Source organism: Pleurodeles waltl, chromosome 10 (assembly GCF_031143425.1).
Source record: "Pleurodeles waltl isolate 20211129_DDA chromosome 10, aPleWal1.hap1.20221129, whole genome shotgun sequence".
NCBI lineage: Eukaryota > Metazoa > Chordata > Amphibia > Caudata > Salamandridae > Pleurodeles > Pleurodeles waltl.
Genome location: NC_090449.1, coordinates 906427977 through 906446194, shown reverse-complemented (window position 1 = coordinate 906446194; position 18218 = coordinate 906427977). Strand labels below are relative to the sequence as shown.

General features: G+C 43.1%; 1 protein-coding gene across 2 annotated transcripts in view; it reads left to right on the top strand.

Moving 5' to 3' along the window:
• The first annotated feature begins 8581 nt into the window (after positions 1-8581).
• The window catches only part of CALCR (calcitonin receptor), a 2320029-nt gene continuing 2310392 nt past the window's right edge, over positions 8582-18218 (top strand). For both annotated transcript variants that reach the window (XM_069211663.1, XM_069211664.1), the window contains exon 1: positions 8582-9241. The gene's annotated coding sequence lies outside the window, so the exon portion shown is untranslated. The remainder of the gene's footprint in view (positions 9242-18218) is intronic.

Genomic DNA, 18218 nt, shown 5'->3' with positions numbered 1-18218 from the left:
CCAGATTTTTCATGGAGGTGACCCTGCCATGAAAAGGCTGGCAGAAAGCCAGTGTCAGGGGACACAGGGGGTCCCCTACACTGCCCATGGCATCTGCAGTGCAGGGCCCCCCCTGCCCAGCACTGTCAGAATGTGCACTGTCTGCTCTGCAGACAGTGCACATTCTGAGGATGCTGGAGTGTTAGGGAGCCGAGGCCAATTTTCTAACACTGCTCCCGCTGGGCAGCTAAAAAGCATGTGCTTAACCCCTTGTTCGTTTGGCACAAAAGCAGTCATAAGCAATGTATAAAGTATTTATGTAGCACTCAAAAAGTATTAAGGTTAGAACACAACACATGAAAAATCTCAAACCTATTTAGAAACATAGAATACATTTTATTTTTATAAAATGACACCAAAATAACAACAATCCAATACATAGAACTGGAGTTATTAATACAAGGACCATGTCTGTCTCATTGTGGAGGTTACCCTCTCACATAGTCCAGTTCCATGCAAGGAGCCTTAGCTAGAGCTTTTCGTTGTCAGGAGCCTTGAGGACATCACAGTGAAAAGCAGGTCTCTGTCCGAGCTTCAAGTTGGCAGGAGATGTGGGCACTCATTGCTGACACAAAGAGGAGGTCAGGGTCAGTGCTTCCTGATCTCTGCAGATGTGGGTGGTTGTTAACGGCTGGAAAGAGCCCAAGCTTCTGGATTTTCACTAGGAGTTCAGTTTTTGCAGATTGCAGGGTGGAGCAGTACACCCTGACACCAGCCAAGTGTAAAAGACCTGGAGAGGCACCTCTTCGGGGTTCAGGACTCCCTCCAGCATGTCTAATTGCAGCTGGTCACTCAGCAGGTGCCGAGAAGGTCTCTGGAAGTTTGCCATGTCCTATAGCCCATACAGAAAGTCAGCCAACTGGCCCTTGGCGTCACTTCTGGTTTTCTAGGTTCAAGGCAAGCAGGTCCAGTCTTCCTTCTTCAGACAGCAGGGTAGTCTTCTGAATCTTTCACAGGTCCAGGGGTGTTCTGAGGAGAGGTTCTGAGGGTGTCACATTTATACCCAGTGCAGGTTTGTGTGCGGGTGTCCCTCTTAGGTTTACCTCTAACCTAACTCTGATCAGTTCTGCCCTTTCCCTTAGCTCTTCCTTCAAACTGTCTAGGGAAGCAAAGGGCAGGCAGGCCCAGGAGTCAACTTCATTTGCCAGTGACAGGTCAGACAGCTTCAAAAGTCAGAAGGGGATGGCCACAGCCCTCAGTCTACCCTTAGAAGCTCAGGAAGGGCTGGGTACAACCCCTGCAGACCATCCTGCTGAAGAAATACACATCCCTCCAAAGGAGGGCAATTATCAGTCATGTAACCATGCTCACTGACAAAAGGGCAGACTTGATTTAGGCAGAAAATGCCAACTTTCTAAAAGTGACATTTTCAGAAAAGTAACTTAAAAAATAAACTTTGCTATTAAAGGGGTATTTAAATTTCAACTCAATAAGTGAAAGAAGTGTTTCTCTATTTGCTTCCAAACTGACGTTATCACTTATTAGGCGCAGTGAGGTAACTGTCAACACCAGGACAGTGCACGCTCTACGGACAACATAATACAAAATGACGAACCTTATGCAATGTAATAATTCATGCATTGTGTGCTGATATTGCATATTAACTTTTTGCACTGCAGGTATTTATCTTGAAATGTCATTAATACTGTTTGCAATAATACTGTTTGCAATGTATTGTTTATTTCCAAGCCTTCCCTGCAGCCTGGCTGGGTGTGGCTGGGTATGGCAGGTGGGCGGGGCTTGGTTCTATTTAAAGAACCCAGCCCAGCTCCACATGCTCACTATTCAGAGGTCCCGGTGCGGAGCAGCAGCATTTTCCAGAGCTCCTGTTCTGGAGGCCTAATTGGACATTTCCTGGCCCTGTCCTCATTATCTGGCTGATCTTCAAGCAGGGCGGTAGGGCAGAGTTCGGGATAGACCTCAACTGCGTTTTCTAGAAACATTTGAGTTTTTGGCTTGGTGATTTACCGCGAGTGCGATTTACTCTTGGCACTTAACCCTTGCAGTTCGGATTGGCAGAGTGCGCAATCATTTCAAGGCATTTGAATCTTGATGGTTGAATTGGCAACAGTGAGCGCGATTCATTCTTGGCAATTAACCCCTGCAGTTCGGATCGGCAGAGTGTGCGATCATTTCAAGGCATTTGAATCTTGATGGTTGAATCGGCAACAGTGTGCGCAATTCATTCTTGGCAATTAACCCTTGCAGTTCGGATCGACAGAGTGCGCGATCGTTTCAAGGCATTTGAATCTTGATGGTTGAATCAGCAACAGTGTGCACAATTCATTATTGGCAATTAATCCTTGCAGTTCGGATCGGCAGAGTGTGCGATCATTTCAAGGCATTTGAATCTTGATAGTTGAATCGGCAACAGTGTGCGCGATTCATTCTTGGCAATTAACCCTTACAGTTCGGATCGGCAGAGTGCACGATCATTTCAAGGCATTTGAATCTTGATGGTTGAATCGGCAACAGTGTGCGCGATTCATTCTTGGCAATTAACCCTTACAGTTCGGATCGGCAGAGTGCACGATCATTTCAAGGCATTTGAATCTTGATGGTTGAATCGGCAACAGTGTGCGCGATTCATTCTTGGCAATTAACCCTTGCAGTTCGGATCGGCAGAGTGCGCGATCATTTCAAGGCATTTGAATCTTGATGGTTGAATCGGCAACAGTGTGCGCGATTCATTCTTGGAAATTAACCTTTGCAGTTCAGATCGGCAGAGTGCGCGATCATTTCAAGGCATTTGAATCTTGATGGTTGAATCGGCAACAGTGTGCGCGATTCATTCTTGGAAATTAACCTTTGCAGTTCAGATCGGCAGAGTGCGCGATCATTTCAAGGCATTTGAATCTTGATGGTTGAATCGGCAACAGTGTGCGCGATTCATTCTTGGAAATTAACCTTTGCAGTTCAGATCGGCAGAGTGCGTGATCATTTCAAGGCATTTGAATCTCGATGGTTGAATTGGCAACAGTGTGTGCGATTCATTCTTGGCAATTAACCCTTGCAGTTCAGATAGGCAGAGCGCGCGATCATTCCAGGTACTTGAGTCTTGATGCGCAGTCTGGCAATAAGGTGCGCAATAATTTCTGGGCAATTGAATCTTGAAACTTAGAACAAACGGAGTGTGATCTTTCTAGACAAAACAAGTTTAGCCAGTTTGCCTATTCCACAGTATAATTCATGAATCCTACAGCAGTTAATTATTTGGGAACTAATGTACTCATTGACTCTTGTTGTGATGTAATTGCTATTCTAAGGATTAACTTGAGAAAGTTCAATGTTCAGGGTATATGATTATAAAAGGTCACGTTATTTGAAAAGTTCTTGATCTCTCATGTTATTAGAGCATAAAGAGTTAAAACAAAGTTCATGAAGATTAATGTGAATGACCTTGCTATTGTGTTCTTAACTCTTGTTTCCACAGGTCTCCTTCCCCACTGTTCCCAACCTAAACCCCATCCCCCACTTGGCCATTCTTTAACTCTGTGCTATAACGGCTACTAGAGTTTGGAGCTGCCAAGGTGGACATATTGGGAACAGGCGCAAACCCTGAGGATCCGGTCTCGCTGACAGTAACCCAGTGTTAGTCTGTGGAATAGGCAGTCTTACTACAGTGAAAAGCGACATAAATATGCATGCTCTACTTTTTAAATACCATGCTTCCTGCACTATGAGACATAAAAAATTATTTTAGGGGTGACTCATAAGTATTAAAATTGAAGGTTTAGGTTTGGCAAAAGGTAGTTGGCCAGGTAGAAATGGTAGTTTAAATCTACCTCACAGGCTGCAGTGACAGGTTTGAGATATGTTTTATAATGTTACTATGGTGAGTGGCACAATGAGTGCTGCCCCCAAATTGTAGAGTTTAATTTACAGGCCCTGGGCACATGTAGTACCATTTATTGAGGACATATAAGTAAATTACATTTGTGGATTAGGTGTACAGCAATTTTACCATGTTTTGAAGGAAGAGCACAAGCACTTTACCATTGGCTAGGGGGGCTAAAGTGCACAGAGTCCTACTGCAACAAAAACTGGTTCAACAAATATAGAGTAATGAAGGCAAAAACAATTCAGGGAAATACCACGCAAAAGATGGTCATTTACAACACTCCGTCTTGAAGTAAGGAAATCAGGACATGCAGATGCCTTCAGAGGAACAACAAGATGTATGCTACTGCTGTTTATTTCAAAGAAAAGCTCAACAATGCCAGCATTCTGTGGAGGTTTGTGGGATTTTGTCATGCCCCAGAACATCCGTAGAGATTAAATAAAGAATTAAAATTAAGTCAAGTTGAGGCAGGGATCATTATCTATCAGTCAACTCTCCATCTCAATAGGCTGAATAACTATGAGAATGTTATTTTATTATATTACATTACCAACTCACTAATCAAAGATTGCCATAATTTCATATTAAAACACTCCCCCCAAGTGTTTGTACATAATACCGTAAAGCTTTTTTGTTTTAATAGGTATTTAACTATTAAAAATGTTTATGTTAATCAGGACTTCCGGTTAATAAACAGATATTAACTGCATAATAGTGGGCATTCTAATGCATAAGGTGTGCAACCATGACACTTACAGAAAACCGGTGAGCGTGGGTGAAACATTGTTTGAGCAGTACCCTGCCATGCCATGCTGTTTCTGTGTCTAGCCTGAAGAAGATGAAATAAAGAGATATGTTGCATTTGGAAGTTCGTATTGCACAAAATGCTGTGGTATTAAAAAAACTCATATTTCTTAGAGAATCTTGAAATCTGGAAAATATTTCATAATATCCTGTGAAATATGTGCTTCATCAACATAATAACAGAGCTTTACCATTGTAAGGATGACCAAGATTACGCCGCATGAAGGACCAAATTATTCAGAAAAGTTATTTGAGTCGCAAATTATCCTGCACATTTTCTTGCAGTATACATGAATTTGCAAATTATGTGGCAAAGATATGGCAAATGTGGTAAATCTGTGATTGTGCAATAAACCCCGAAGCCACAAACTTGTATAATTTCACTGGCCTCTCCATTGTCCATAATTATTGTAATGCATTCAAGAAATCTAAATAATCCCCAAACATTCAGTTTCCAATCGGTGTTGGTTGTTAGATGCACTTTGAAAAACAGTTTTTGAAGCTCGCACTCTCAAAATAAATAATATAACAAAACTACTATGTTTACCTGTAGCTGGTGCTCTATCTGTGGGAGGGGGCATTATATAGGCCCTAATTACTCTGATTTTGCTAATGAAACCTCAGTAACTATTAGAAACAACAATCAAGTTAAAAAATATTGTATTACTAATGTATACAAAAATGACGAGTAATCACTTGTGTAAACAATTTTATGCAGTGGAAGGCCATGCACTTCTTATAACTATTTGGAAGTAATCCAATACAACAAATATATTTTAAGTGCCTTTGGGCTATCTAATTGCTGGAGTATTACTACCCTCGAAGTCTATTCTCTATCTTTTTTATGAATTCTAAAGGAGGCCATGAATTGGTCATATTACACCCACGATTCGCCCTATTGAGCACTGATTAAGTTAACGTTTCAAGTCTTCTTTCACTAGGGCTCTCCTTCATCAGGACTGTAATTCATTCACAAAGCGGTCATTATTATGTGAAGAGCGCAATCAAATATGGAATCTACAATTAATCAGAAACTCTTCGAAAAAGTTACACATACAATGCATCACAAATAAAAATATCTGCTTAAGAATTTCTACCATTTACTTATCTAATCCTCATCCCTATTCATGGATATCTGGCAGGAACGGGGCGTCACCATATCTACTCTCCACTGTTACTGTTAACTTATATGAAGCTTTGCAACATAGCTTTCGGGATTGGAGTAACGCTTGCCCACAGACACTTTTGCCAGTGTGCATCTAACTTGGTTGTGTAGTTAGATTCTCGTAAGATTACCACCTGGGAACCATTTTGGCTTTTGATTTTTATAACTTTACCTAACACGTATTTATTGGTGCTCCACTTATGTGCAAACTAAGGTCCCTTCTAGATGAAAATTTCACTTGACAGTTTTGTTCACCTAACTAAGCAGTGTATAGACATATTAGGTTCCCTTTTGTTTTCCATAGCTTTGCTGATAGGTAGTTTTATTTTGCTCTACGAGGGTCGCCACCTAACCAAGGGCCATTTTCGGCCGAAAAATGCATTGGCGCAATAATGCAGTTTCATGCACAGGTTTGACTACTAAATGCATATGTATATGAATTAATTGATGGATATTGGTGATCATTGGATACCATGAGTGATATATAAGATGAACCACGGTTAACCACAGAAGAGGCAGTATGCCTAAGGAGGCCATTCGGCTACAGGAAGAAACACAATCCCAGAGAGGTAGAGTGGTGTCAGTATATAAGGGCTCAATCATGGGACATTCCACAAAAGACATAGGTTGGAGAACATGGTTCTTCTCCCTCGGAGGTTCTAAATGTAGTCAACCATTTTAATGCAGCATTAGACACTCTGATAAGTATGGTTACCATCTAGAGCAGCATTTGGTGACACGGGTTGCTGTCCTGTTCTTCGTTGTGCATTGAATGGGTTCGGTGACAGCTCTTCAGTATGGCTCAGTTGATGGGCTGTGGTATGCAAGCACCCTTTGGGTGATTTGCTGCCCTGGCAGCCCTCTGAAGCAAAGACAATACGTTTCCTAAATACAACGTTATTTATTCTTTTAATTTGGATCTTGTGGATCAGTGCATCATTCACGTCTCACCCCTCAAGCTAAACGTATCAAGGAATATGTTAATTTTTAAACACGAATGCAATGTATTCTGCATTACTTTTTGATTTAGATACCAACACGTTTTCATCCAATTTTTATTGTTTTGCAGAGGTGTATGGATGTGAGGAAAAATAGACAAAAATCTGAAAAGCAGCGTTCCGTTTAAAGAACTCAAATAAACCGGTTCATGTGGGTTAACAAATTCTTGAAATGTGCATCCCCATGTTTGACTGGGCATTGATCTGGAAGGCCAGGTGGCACCAACATCCTGCCAGCCTGTTGGCACACGTGTAATGCTGGTATGTGGATATTCATGATGACATCTGTTGTCCATTTTATCTCTCACCACCACTCGCACATGCGCTCCTTCTGGGAGGTTGGCAGGCGAGGAGAGCCAGCCAAGATCCGCCCCCTACCACCCTTGGAATAAGCCATGACTCATAGTAACTCTTTGATACATGCGACTCCTGCATGGGCTTCAAGAAAGGAAAGCCAAGGCTGGCATACCTGGAATAGAGTGCACATGGCAGGTGGGAGGCTGTGCCAGTCAGAAATCATTGATGGGCCTTGCACAGAGCAACCCAGATGGAGAGACCCCACAGAAAGAAGAATGCACAATGGAATTGTCAAGGGGCCAATATTTTGGTGAGAGGTGAAAACAAGAAAACCGGTCTCTGAGTATTTGTCTCTCCTTGATCCCAACAGATGGTTATTTGAGTCATGTTTTACTTCCTGTCCAAAAACGTACCAGTTCTATCACCTCAGATCAATATTACTGCTGTCTATGAATTATTATGCCTGAGCGTTAACATTGCAGCATTCAGATGGGTGTGTGTGAGGGCAACCACTGTGACGAGTAGCCTAGTAAGTTGGAACACTGACTGAAGTTTAAGTGGCAAAGGGCCAAGTGCTTCTAGCGCCTTCTAGGAATGTCACGAACTACAAGCAGGTACCATCCGAAGAGCCAGCGAGCTTGCGAATAATAAAACAACTTGCACCTGTGTTCAGACACTGTGGTTTACCGCGATGAGATGGGATGTTCTCGGTGTGGCCGTGGGATTCTCGAAATCTCGGAGTTGTATCGATGGAAAAAAATAGAAATAGATGTGTTTCAAATCCGAAAATCCGTGAAACACTTTGTTGACCCCAGCTTTTGCAAGAGGCGCAGCAAGTTGAAGAAAGTTAATAGATTTCCTTTTAAATTAATTATTTCGTTCAATGTTTAACCGCGGCTGGAGCCTGCCTCGTGGAAACAGGGAAAAGCCATTTCACAATTTACTGTATGGCCCATCAACTCGGAACGAGATACAGCGCGCAGGTGTGCGCGTGAGGGCTCAGGTAGAGCATAGGGTCAAAGAGCGAGTAAGACATCGGCACGGAGCATGTTGTCCTAAATGAAAGCAAGCCATGCTGTGCTTTACATAAATACTACTTATGTAGCAACAACATTCCTCCCCTCTCTCATACTTAAATCCACCACAGACAGCTTTGAATAATAAAGCAGAGCACTGCATATTCCACTGTTCCATATTTGCATGTGGTGCATTCACTGTTGAACGTGTGTACTCTGAGGTGTTGACTATTTTGTTATTATTATTTTCCTCAAAACACTCGCCGTGGTATGTCTGGATTCCTGAAAGTAAATTGGCGTGTCTTGTCATAAATAAGAAAAGCATATGTCTATCGGCGAGCCCCCGCTGCAGCCGGTCCAATGGCAGCAGCCCCTCGCCTACCTCCCTCCTGCGCACACACACCCACGCTGCAATCCCTGTGTGCGCCGGATGCATGAATGAACCCTTCAACGGGCACACGTGTGCTCCTCCCTATATATGCGCACTGGAGAGTGATGTGTGGAGGCAGAGGTAGGAGAGGAGGAGAGGGAGGAGGAGGCGCACGTCGGGAGGACAGAATGTCCCGTCCTGCTCAGTGAGGTGTCCGCATCCCATCCCAGGAGTGGCTGGGTGAATGCTGCTGCAGCCGCCTGACTGTCTCATCGTCACCCTCTCACAGACTGCTTCTCCTGAGCGACGGCATAGTGAGGATGTCCCTCTCACAGTCACCTGCCTCCTCGCCTGACCATCCTATACGCGGAGGCGCGCTGGGCAACATGGAACATCCGTAGGACATAGGGATTAGACACAACTCTGCTCTCTGGGAAGAGATTCCTGCTTGCGGTGTGCCAGTCTGCGCTTTTGGGTGATTTGATCCCCGCCACCCATTGGGCTGTGAGAGGTGTCCCAGCAGCAGGGCTACCAGGATAAGGCGCCTTACAGTCCCTGGGACCCTGGTACTGCTTGAGCCACGGGCGTCCCCTGTCAGTCAGGGCAGCACAGAGTCCGAAGAGCAGCTTTGCTGAGAGAGTCGAGAACTGGTAAACCCATCACCGGAGGAGTGCTGCCCCTGCGCACCCCAGGGCTGAGAGCGGAGATGTGGTAAGCTGGCAAACGGCATCTGTGCCGAAAACATGCGTATGGGTCACAGTGACGATGCCCCGTAGTCTGTGTGTGTTTTAACATTTTTATGGGGATAATGTAACGTTAAATGTGAACTATGTTAAAGAAGCATGAATGGAAAGGAACTCCCGCTGTCCCTCTCCACCCTTTGTAACCCCAACTACCCCTGGCCGCCTCAGCAGACAGGGCTGCCGCCCTTTGCTCCACATCCATTCACAGAAGCTGTCACTCCTGCCTTCCTTTCAAAGGGACCTCTTCCAATCTGGAAAGTTCATTGCCGTGTTTTATAACGTGCAGGTCTTTGGCCCTGAAGTGCTGGGCAAACGATATAAAAATAGCACTCGCCTCGTTTATCTGCAGCCGCAGCAGAGCGAGATATCCACGGAAGCGGAGACAGCGAAATTAGTTGCACGGCTCGCATTTGCTTTATAGATTAGAGCGTGTTGTTCGCCAGTCTAGGAAATCTGTGCATTTCTGACTTGAACATCCACATTGAAAGCAGTTCGTTGGTTAATTGGGCTGCTACATTTACCTGTATGAGAAAGACGGACAGAAAAGCGCCTTATAAGACGGACAGAAAAGCGCCTTATAAATTCCGAGAGCAAAGAGCGCCGTCGGCTTTGCATGCTGAATTTATTCTAGTACATGAAGTTCTGCATTTATAGAAAGAACAAATAATGCCTGGGAGCCTTAAAGATAAGGAGACGGAAATTAGGACTACACTGAAAAAAGAAGGGACGGACAGGTGCTTTGATGTACCGCTCTTTCCGAAGTGAATGTCCTCAAGCCGCACCTGCCCAAGGCAGATACATAACTACATACACACGACACAGTTTGGTGTAACGAGCAAACTGAGCTTTGAACCGAGTCCCCTCGGTGACAAACTATGCTACGCTGTCACCAAAGCGTAAACACGGAACGAGTGTCCTGCGAGGCGCCCCTTCTGTTTACATAATTGCATCAGTGCACGAGAAGGGGCCCTGATCCAGATTAGTCGGACACCCGGTAAAGCCTGCTTTTACCTATGTGTCAAGCCACTACTCCCCGGATTCCGATTCACTCTTTGCTACATCTTCCTAAAACGTCACCAATCGAACTGACGAAATAGGTATAGTGACACGGTGTGCCAAGAAATGTTGGTATGTACAGGTTTTTTAGCTCCGCATGGCGTGGCCCATTTCAGCAGAGTACACCTGCTCTTTGGCTGCCAGCAGGTTTCAGCTACTCGTCCACCAGTCTAGCACTTCCAGGGGGCCACCAGAGCCCTTCTTGGCACCGGATACGATTCTGCTAGCCGTGCATTGGTGAAACTGAATAAGTTGTCACAAAGCGATGGAGTAATGCATAGCTATCAATTCCGTGTCAAACGGACACCAACAATATTATGAACTTGCAACGTGTAAACTGACCCACAGAGACAATTGTGCGGCATATGCATTTTTGGTTACACAATAGACGATGTTGGAATACATTGAAATGCAGGTAACCACATTCTAAAGAACGAGATTGGTTCGCTCTGGCCTACACTGTTGCAACCCAGAAGGCAGTTTTAGTTTTACCGATGTTCTGTCACCAAGCCAGCAAACAAGTGTGTGAAACATAGTTTAGTGAAAACAACGTTATGCCACACTTGGGAACACTAATGTCACATGCTCTACTGAAAGGTCCTTCGTGTGAAGCCTTGGGATCCAGTTTCAATAGGCTCTCAGTAGCACAGTCTCTGACCTCCAGAGTTACCTTGGTATTGTTTACAGTATGAAGTTATTCTGCATGGCAGCTTTGGGTCAGTTTAAACCTGCTCTTTGCGTCCCCGAATCAGCCCTTGAAGCACAACGTTCACTGTAGGAAGATACGAATCTTTCCGTCTGCGTTTCCTCGGGCGCCGTGATTGGCTGAAGGCCAGTGTTCCAGAGCGTGGACGCTGATTTTAGGCTGACGGCAATTATCAGTAGGACTTCGCAGCATTAATTCAGCGCACCTTATATTGACGTATGAAACGAGCATGGCTGCTACTTAGTGGGTAATCAAGCAATATTATCAGTTGATTTGCTTGTATTAGTATCGTGCACTAATAGAGTTAGACATGGAGAATGCCAAGTGGCACAGTTATTCTGTGAGTAGGTCATGAATGGAGATAGAATGTGTTTGTTAATCATTTGAGCATCATGCAGTCTACTCTATGTGCTGGGCAGCGTCAGGTTAGGAAGCATTCTGAATGTTGCAACATATGGTGAGAATTGTGATTAATTGCAATTGTTTATAGGGTGTTTTAAGCTTTGTAGACTCAGGAGGCACACTGTGTGTGTTGTACATGTTCGACTGCAAAGGCAAACTGTGCCTTGAGTTTTGAATACATCTGTCTCTGAAGGCATACTTCATGTGTTGACTGTCAAGCACGCCTATGTCTGAAGGAACACTACATATGTTCAATGCCATCGTAACGATTTATGGGACCCTAGCAAGGTTTTTTTTGGGGCCTGCTTTTGTAACTACCTTGAATTTTGTTACCCATTTTCTGCTCTTTCAAGCACACATGAAGCCAAACAATATTGAACCACATGTCAATTTTCGGTAAAGGAGTCACAGAAACACATCTAAAATATGTCTTTGCCAGGTCCTCCAAATCCTTAAAATGACACTGGATAGAGAGTCTGAGTTAGAGAAAAGCTGAGACAGGGAAAGAAGATGAGATGGAGAAACAAAGGTAATATATAGAGAAAATCACTTTCCCAAGGTGATCCCTGGAAGATGGGTGCCGTGGGCAGTTATCCACTTTGACCATGTCTCTGCATGTGTTAAGTTTTGAGCATTCCCCTTTCAGCTTCCTGCCATAAGTTTTGTATGTTGGATTCTGAAAGCAGACTCATTCACAGCGCGCAGTGAGATAAAGGGGCGGGGCCGGGCTGCGCATGATGGGCGGGTTGGGGGCACACAAAACGAATGGGCCAACATTAAATAAAAAACTTAAAAAAACTTACCTTACTGTGAGCCACCCCACCACTCAGCTGGCTCCACTTGCTCCCAGCCTTCCCTGCAGCCAATCCTAATGCTGCTCTCATGCTGCTGACAGCATGAAAGCAACATTAGGATTGTATGGCGTGCCCTGGCTTAGCTCTCCAAAGCAGACTGGGAGTCTCTGCCTGCTGTCTCCAAACCAGCAACACACTGCCGGGTTGCAGAGAGCTCAGTGCACATGTGTGTTTGGCTGGACCAAGACGGCTGGCCAAACACACATGCACACTAAGGGGAGTGCTGTGCACTCCCTCTCCATCTCTGTCACCCCCAGGGCCCCGCCCCTTTAAAAATAAAATGATAATAAACATAGTTTATTATTGTTGTGTTCTTAAAGGTTTGCCACTGCTGCTGCTGACGAGGGGATGAGTGATGCTCCACCGCCATAGCGCAGGAGCCGCCGCTGGGTAGACTACATCTATTGAGGGTGTCAAATCCTAAAAACATAATACATTTGTTGATGGTACCTCAGTCTGATTCTATGCTATATCTGTTGAGGGTCCCAACTCTACAAGCATATACATGTGCAACGCATGTCATGTTTGAAAAAACATAGCTCATTGATTATGAAAAGCTCTACAAGCATACTGTGCTCTTCAAGCCAGGATTTAGAAGTATGCAGTGCTAGATAATCTCAACAGGTTATACAGATGTACACATATTTATTGTCTCCTAATTAAGTCAGGTTATACAAACAACGTATATGTACATTCTAAGTGTTTGTTCAGACCAGTATTTGTCAATCATGCCCAGTTCTAAAGTTGTAATGTGCTGGTCATACCAGATTGTGCATGCATTCACATATACTACATGTGGATCATGCGACGCTCTACAGACATACTCTATCTGTAGGCCATGTCCGATCTGTAGGTACACTGTATGTATGCATCATGCCGGGGTCTCAGAAACACTGCATGTGTGGATCATGCCACCTTATTAATATATATTGTATGTCTTGACCCTACGGAGACCTAGAAGCACATTGTAATTGTCCATCATGCCAGGTACTAGAAGGATGTGAATCTTGTTTCTTTATTTTACAGCCATCCCGTATGTGCTAGGGTAAGCCCCCCTGAAAGGCAGGCTGAGGCACTGAACATGCCAGAGAGTGGGAAGTGGTGATATAGAATGCACAATTGCAAGAACTGTTGACAGTACATCACACGGGTACATAAAATAACTTAACAATAGAGAAGTGCTTGCACTTAATTACATGAAAACGAAAAAACACACAGTGGGATATTTTTTCAGCCATTCCATGTTTACATAGCTATGTAACCTCAGGATCTGATTTGCCCTAGACGCACAATTAATTGCTGACTCTCTCCCACTAGGTTGTTGTGTTCCAGAATAGGGAGGACATGTAAACCTGCTTCTGTTTGGCTATATTAATTGGAGAAATATAACACGCGAGAATCCCCACTTCACTCGTGGATGCTGTTTGTTAATATAGAGAGGTCACGGCACGGCAGCCGATTGGCGTAGACATTCTTACTGCACTCCTGACTCACAGTAGCAGTTACATGTGCACATGCGTTTTTCAGATCTCCGCACACACATGTGGCTTTCATTAATGTTTTGCGGCCGATATGATATCAATTGTCAAAACCAAAACAACGCGAAGGAGATTTATTTTCACATTTGACTCTTGGAATTTTAGGAGGCAATGAATCAGGAACCCGCAGCAAAGTGAACAGCTTGAACATAAATAACATAGATTGGGATCACTGGCACTCCCGACCATCCATTCCTCGCCTGGTCAGCTTCATGTGCATTTTGCTGTTCTTAAGTAATGCATGTATAGCCACTACGAATCTGAATTCCACCACGGAATATTGTGTTTCTATGTTATATTAATATGAGAATAAACTGATTATAGGACAAATGGGAAATTCTGGATCTTGCGGGGCCAATGCAAATTAATATGGTGCCTTGCTACATTTTAATGAGAAGTAGCAAGTCCCGAAACTGGTTTGGAAGAGGGTTCATATTTGTGTTATTTTATTTTATAACTAAATACGACCACGAATCCTATTTTAAACCTATCAACACATGAAGGGACTTTGAGTGGTTTCTTTTTAGTGCTCATTTTATAATATAAAAAAGTAAATAATGATATCTCAAAACTCAATGTTATGTCGGTGGAATATGCTGAACATGTTGACTGCATATCACATCCTTTTCCATAAGTCCATACTTTGGATTGTATGATAAGGGTAATAATTGTCAAATGTTCATTACTTGGCAGTTGGACAATCACAATCAATTCAGTACTGATGTTACTCAGGGGGAAGTTGTTCAGCAAATTAAGATGAGGCGTGAAGTCATCAGAAATTATATAAATGTTGATCCTTGGGAATGTGGCTTCTCATTCCAAGCCCTGATATTATGTTAGTCATGTAATGTTATACTATGTTACTTTTTCTTGATAAAGCTCACGTTCACTGACATTTTTTTTTTTTTTGGCGCTGTAAAGTTGAAAGAAGTTAAGGTAACCTGGAGAGGAAGGTCTGTACAATGTCTAGAATGTTAGCATTACGAAAAGGCATGGACGTCATTTAGGGGTCGCAGCTGTGAACCCTGGCTTGCCTTTTGCGACCCCTGGCACTGCCTTTGCGAGCCCTGGCTTCAGAGGTAGCAAATTCAGTGCCACAGTGGCAGCTCGTCCTTATGGACATCATTTGGGCTTCCACTCTGTTTGTTTTCTGTGAATTTTTATTACCCTAATAGTGAATAATAATATATTATTCACTATTAGGGTAATGAAAATGGTGTAGAATTAGCTGGGAATATGCCCTTCCATGGCCGCTGAGGTAAGTGAAAATGCTTTTAAATGTAAGTTGTGTGCGTGCCTGCGGGTGAGAGTGTCTTTATGTGAGAGAGTGTGTGAGTGTGAACGCGTGTGTATGTGTAAGTATTCACAATTTGAAAACATAAACACGTACTTGCGGTTGAATTTACTATGAACTCTTAAACATATACTATTTATTGCCAAGACCCCAATACTTCATAGTTACTGGGATTTTTTTTCCTGTTCCAGAAATGTTTATGTCCACTTCGAGTGAATTTTCACACAATTGCAAGGGGTATCACCTTGTCAGGGCGGTAGCCAGGGGAGTTGAGGCCCATTTGAGGGCCGGCAAGCCATAACAATCTTTGCCTCCCCCTCCACTACCGGGCAGTTGGCACAGCATGGAGGTGTGGGTGTTCAGAAGGTGAATCCGCAATAAAAATGTCTTTAGTTTGCTGCGTTTTCCAAGAGAGGTAAAATGTCAGGCTACATCTTCTGAAATTGCTGCTTATTCTTCTAACATGGAGATGTTGTTTTCTTTTCTTCCTTTGACTACAAAGTGATATTGTAATATGAATTATGTGACAATCTCTCAGTGGTTCAGACATAGCCACCGGAGGTAGGCTAAAGGGGAGGCCTAAATTATACAGCAACGCTGACCAAATTATGTGGCTAGAAAACACATATTATGCGGCTTAATGCAGCACATTTTTTAATAGTATCACTTCATTATTATGTCATTTTTACACGTTAGCACTGTCTGGGAAAATCTTTCACTTCAAAAGCACAAAAGATCCACATGGAAACAAAACATTTTATAGAATCTAAACAAATCTTGGTTATGCACAAACGATAAATATTGTGTTGTACTGCACAGTTGTATAGTGCTTATTATCCTTATATGTGGCACTGAAGTGCTTACTTATATGGGAAGCAAGTTACGCCATATAGAGTGGAGTGTGGTTAGACGGGTGTTGTCTTTGTTTTGTGATTCAGTGTAGGAAATGTTTCCATGTCATGTGTGATGACCACCGAGGTGCAGTTATTGTGTTATGAGACGCAACACATAGAAGTGTGGTGGATATGAGGTATGAGAGGCACAGATGTGCAGTTGAGGTTTTTTAGTATGCTGGCAGCTTTGCAGAGCTCTGTGGGTCCTATTATGGTATTTCATATGATTATAGTCTGCTTAACTGGTTACTGCACTGGGTTGTCCAAAAATAGATTTTTGGGCTGAGTTACCTACATTTCACTCAATGCAGCAAGGCAACTTGCTGCACTGAGTTACGTGAAAGGCAGACAGCAGAAACACTCTATACTTACAATGGTATAGTGCATTTTTGCTTTGTCTAGCGCTGGTGCACTGAGTTACAGGCAGGATTGTTTTTTGTGCAGGAAGGGATAACAGAGCGCAGCACACATAGAATGAGGAAGTAACAAGAAAAAATAAATATATTTTCATTCATTACTCTTCACTGGGGAAGCTGTAGCATTTTGATGCATTCCCAGGTTTACTACATTTAGTACATTTGGAAATGTGACAAAATCTTTGAGTGGATACCTGAGAGCACCCATGGAATACCTTCCCAATGTACAGAAGGTATCACAAAACTGTGATATGTCATGCCTTGTGTTACTTTGTATTCACAAAGAAGACAAAGCTACTCAAAGTGGCTTTGCAAGGCTTACTAAATTACAAAAATGATTACAGTTCTAGGCCAGAGCCGGCATAGTTGGAGGGAGGGAGAAGCGGAGAGATGTGTTAAGATGTGCAATGTTACTATCATCTCTTATCTGAAAGCCATTGTGAGGTGTAAAGAAGTAGCCATAGTGTATAAATATTTAGGACCTGCAGTCATAGACTAGATTAAAGACCTACAATTGCCCCACAGTGTGTGAGAGATCTCTTCAGTTATTCCATGCTGGTTCAATTAGTGATGGCTGGTTTATTGACTGCAAAACATTGGTGATTGACAATCTTCATAACATATATTCCTTAATTGAATGTAAGGGGTGCAATTTACAGATGGCCACCAACCACTGACTTATGGTACTAATATTAGTGTAGGACAGAAATGTTATGTATCAGCTTCCATAAATATATAATACCCTGATGAAGCATTTGTCAGCTCTCCTTAACTTACCTGCTTATTGAAAGTGGTTAGCATATTGGGTTGTTTCTAATCTCTGGATTGTAAGCTAATGATTGAGCTTGATTCAGTAACTGTCTTTCCAGGTTCTGTTGCCAGGATGTGTGTTGGTGTAGTTGTCTTGGAAAAATCTTGTTTTCAACTGTCTTCTGAAGTGTATAGGCTTTTGGATGCTTCACATACTGGCTGGTTGTGTGTTCCACAGTTTGGTGACTTGTACTGAAAAATAAGTGCCTCCTACATATTTCTTATGTTAAGGTGGTATGATAAATTGTGCAGGCAAGATTTCTTCTCTACTTTCACCCAGGAGAACACATGACTCCAGTATTGCAAACACTCCACTGGCTACCAATATGGAAAAAGAGGCTTTGTATTGTTCACAGAGCCTCCAAGGGAAACGATGGCTGTACCTACAAGCTAAATTCAAGCATCAAAAACAAATCAGGACACTGTGCTCCATGCTTGTTGTTCTTAAACCAGGCACGTTCGTGACATTTTCTGTTCTTGATGCATACGTGGCTGCCATTAATCAAACCTACCAGTCATTCAGAAACAAAGTCCACTCAGAACACTGCAGATTCCTACATGGGATCGATTAGCCTATTGTGCTGGGACAGATTTATCACACGTCAGGTGCCAAATATATTTGACTGACAATTTTCCAGCCAACACTGGCCTGTGGTGAAATATAACCTGGTGAGATAAAGTAGCTGATCTACAGATTGTTATTTTGTTAACAGAACAAATAAAGTTTGTTAGGTTAATGTGCCTGCTGCAGAGAGGATGCAAATACCTTAAATAGCAGTGGAGTAAATCAGAAATGACCCAATATAGCCTGCCATATCACAAAGGGCTGCTGTAACAGACTATCTTTCACAAATGGTTTAATAACTGCATAAACCTGCCAGTGTCAACACACTGAGAAGTCATCTCCTTGAACCAAATATTGCGATCATAATCAGGGCACATGGGCTGAAAGCATTTGTATTATAATTGACCTCTC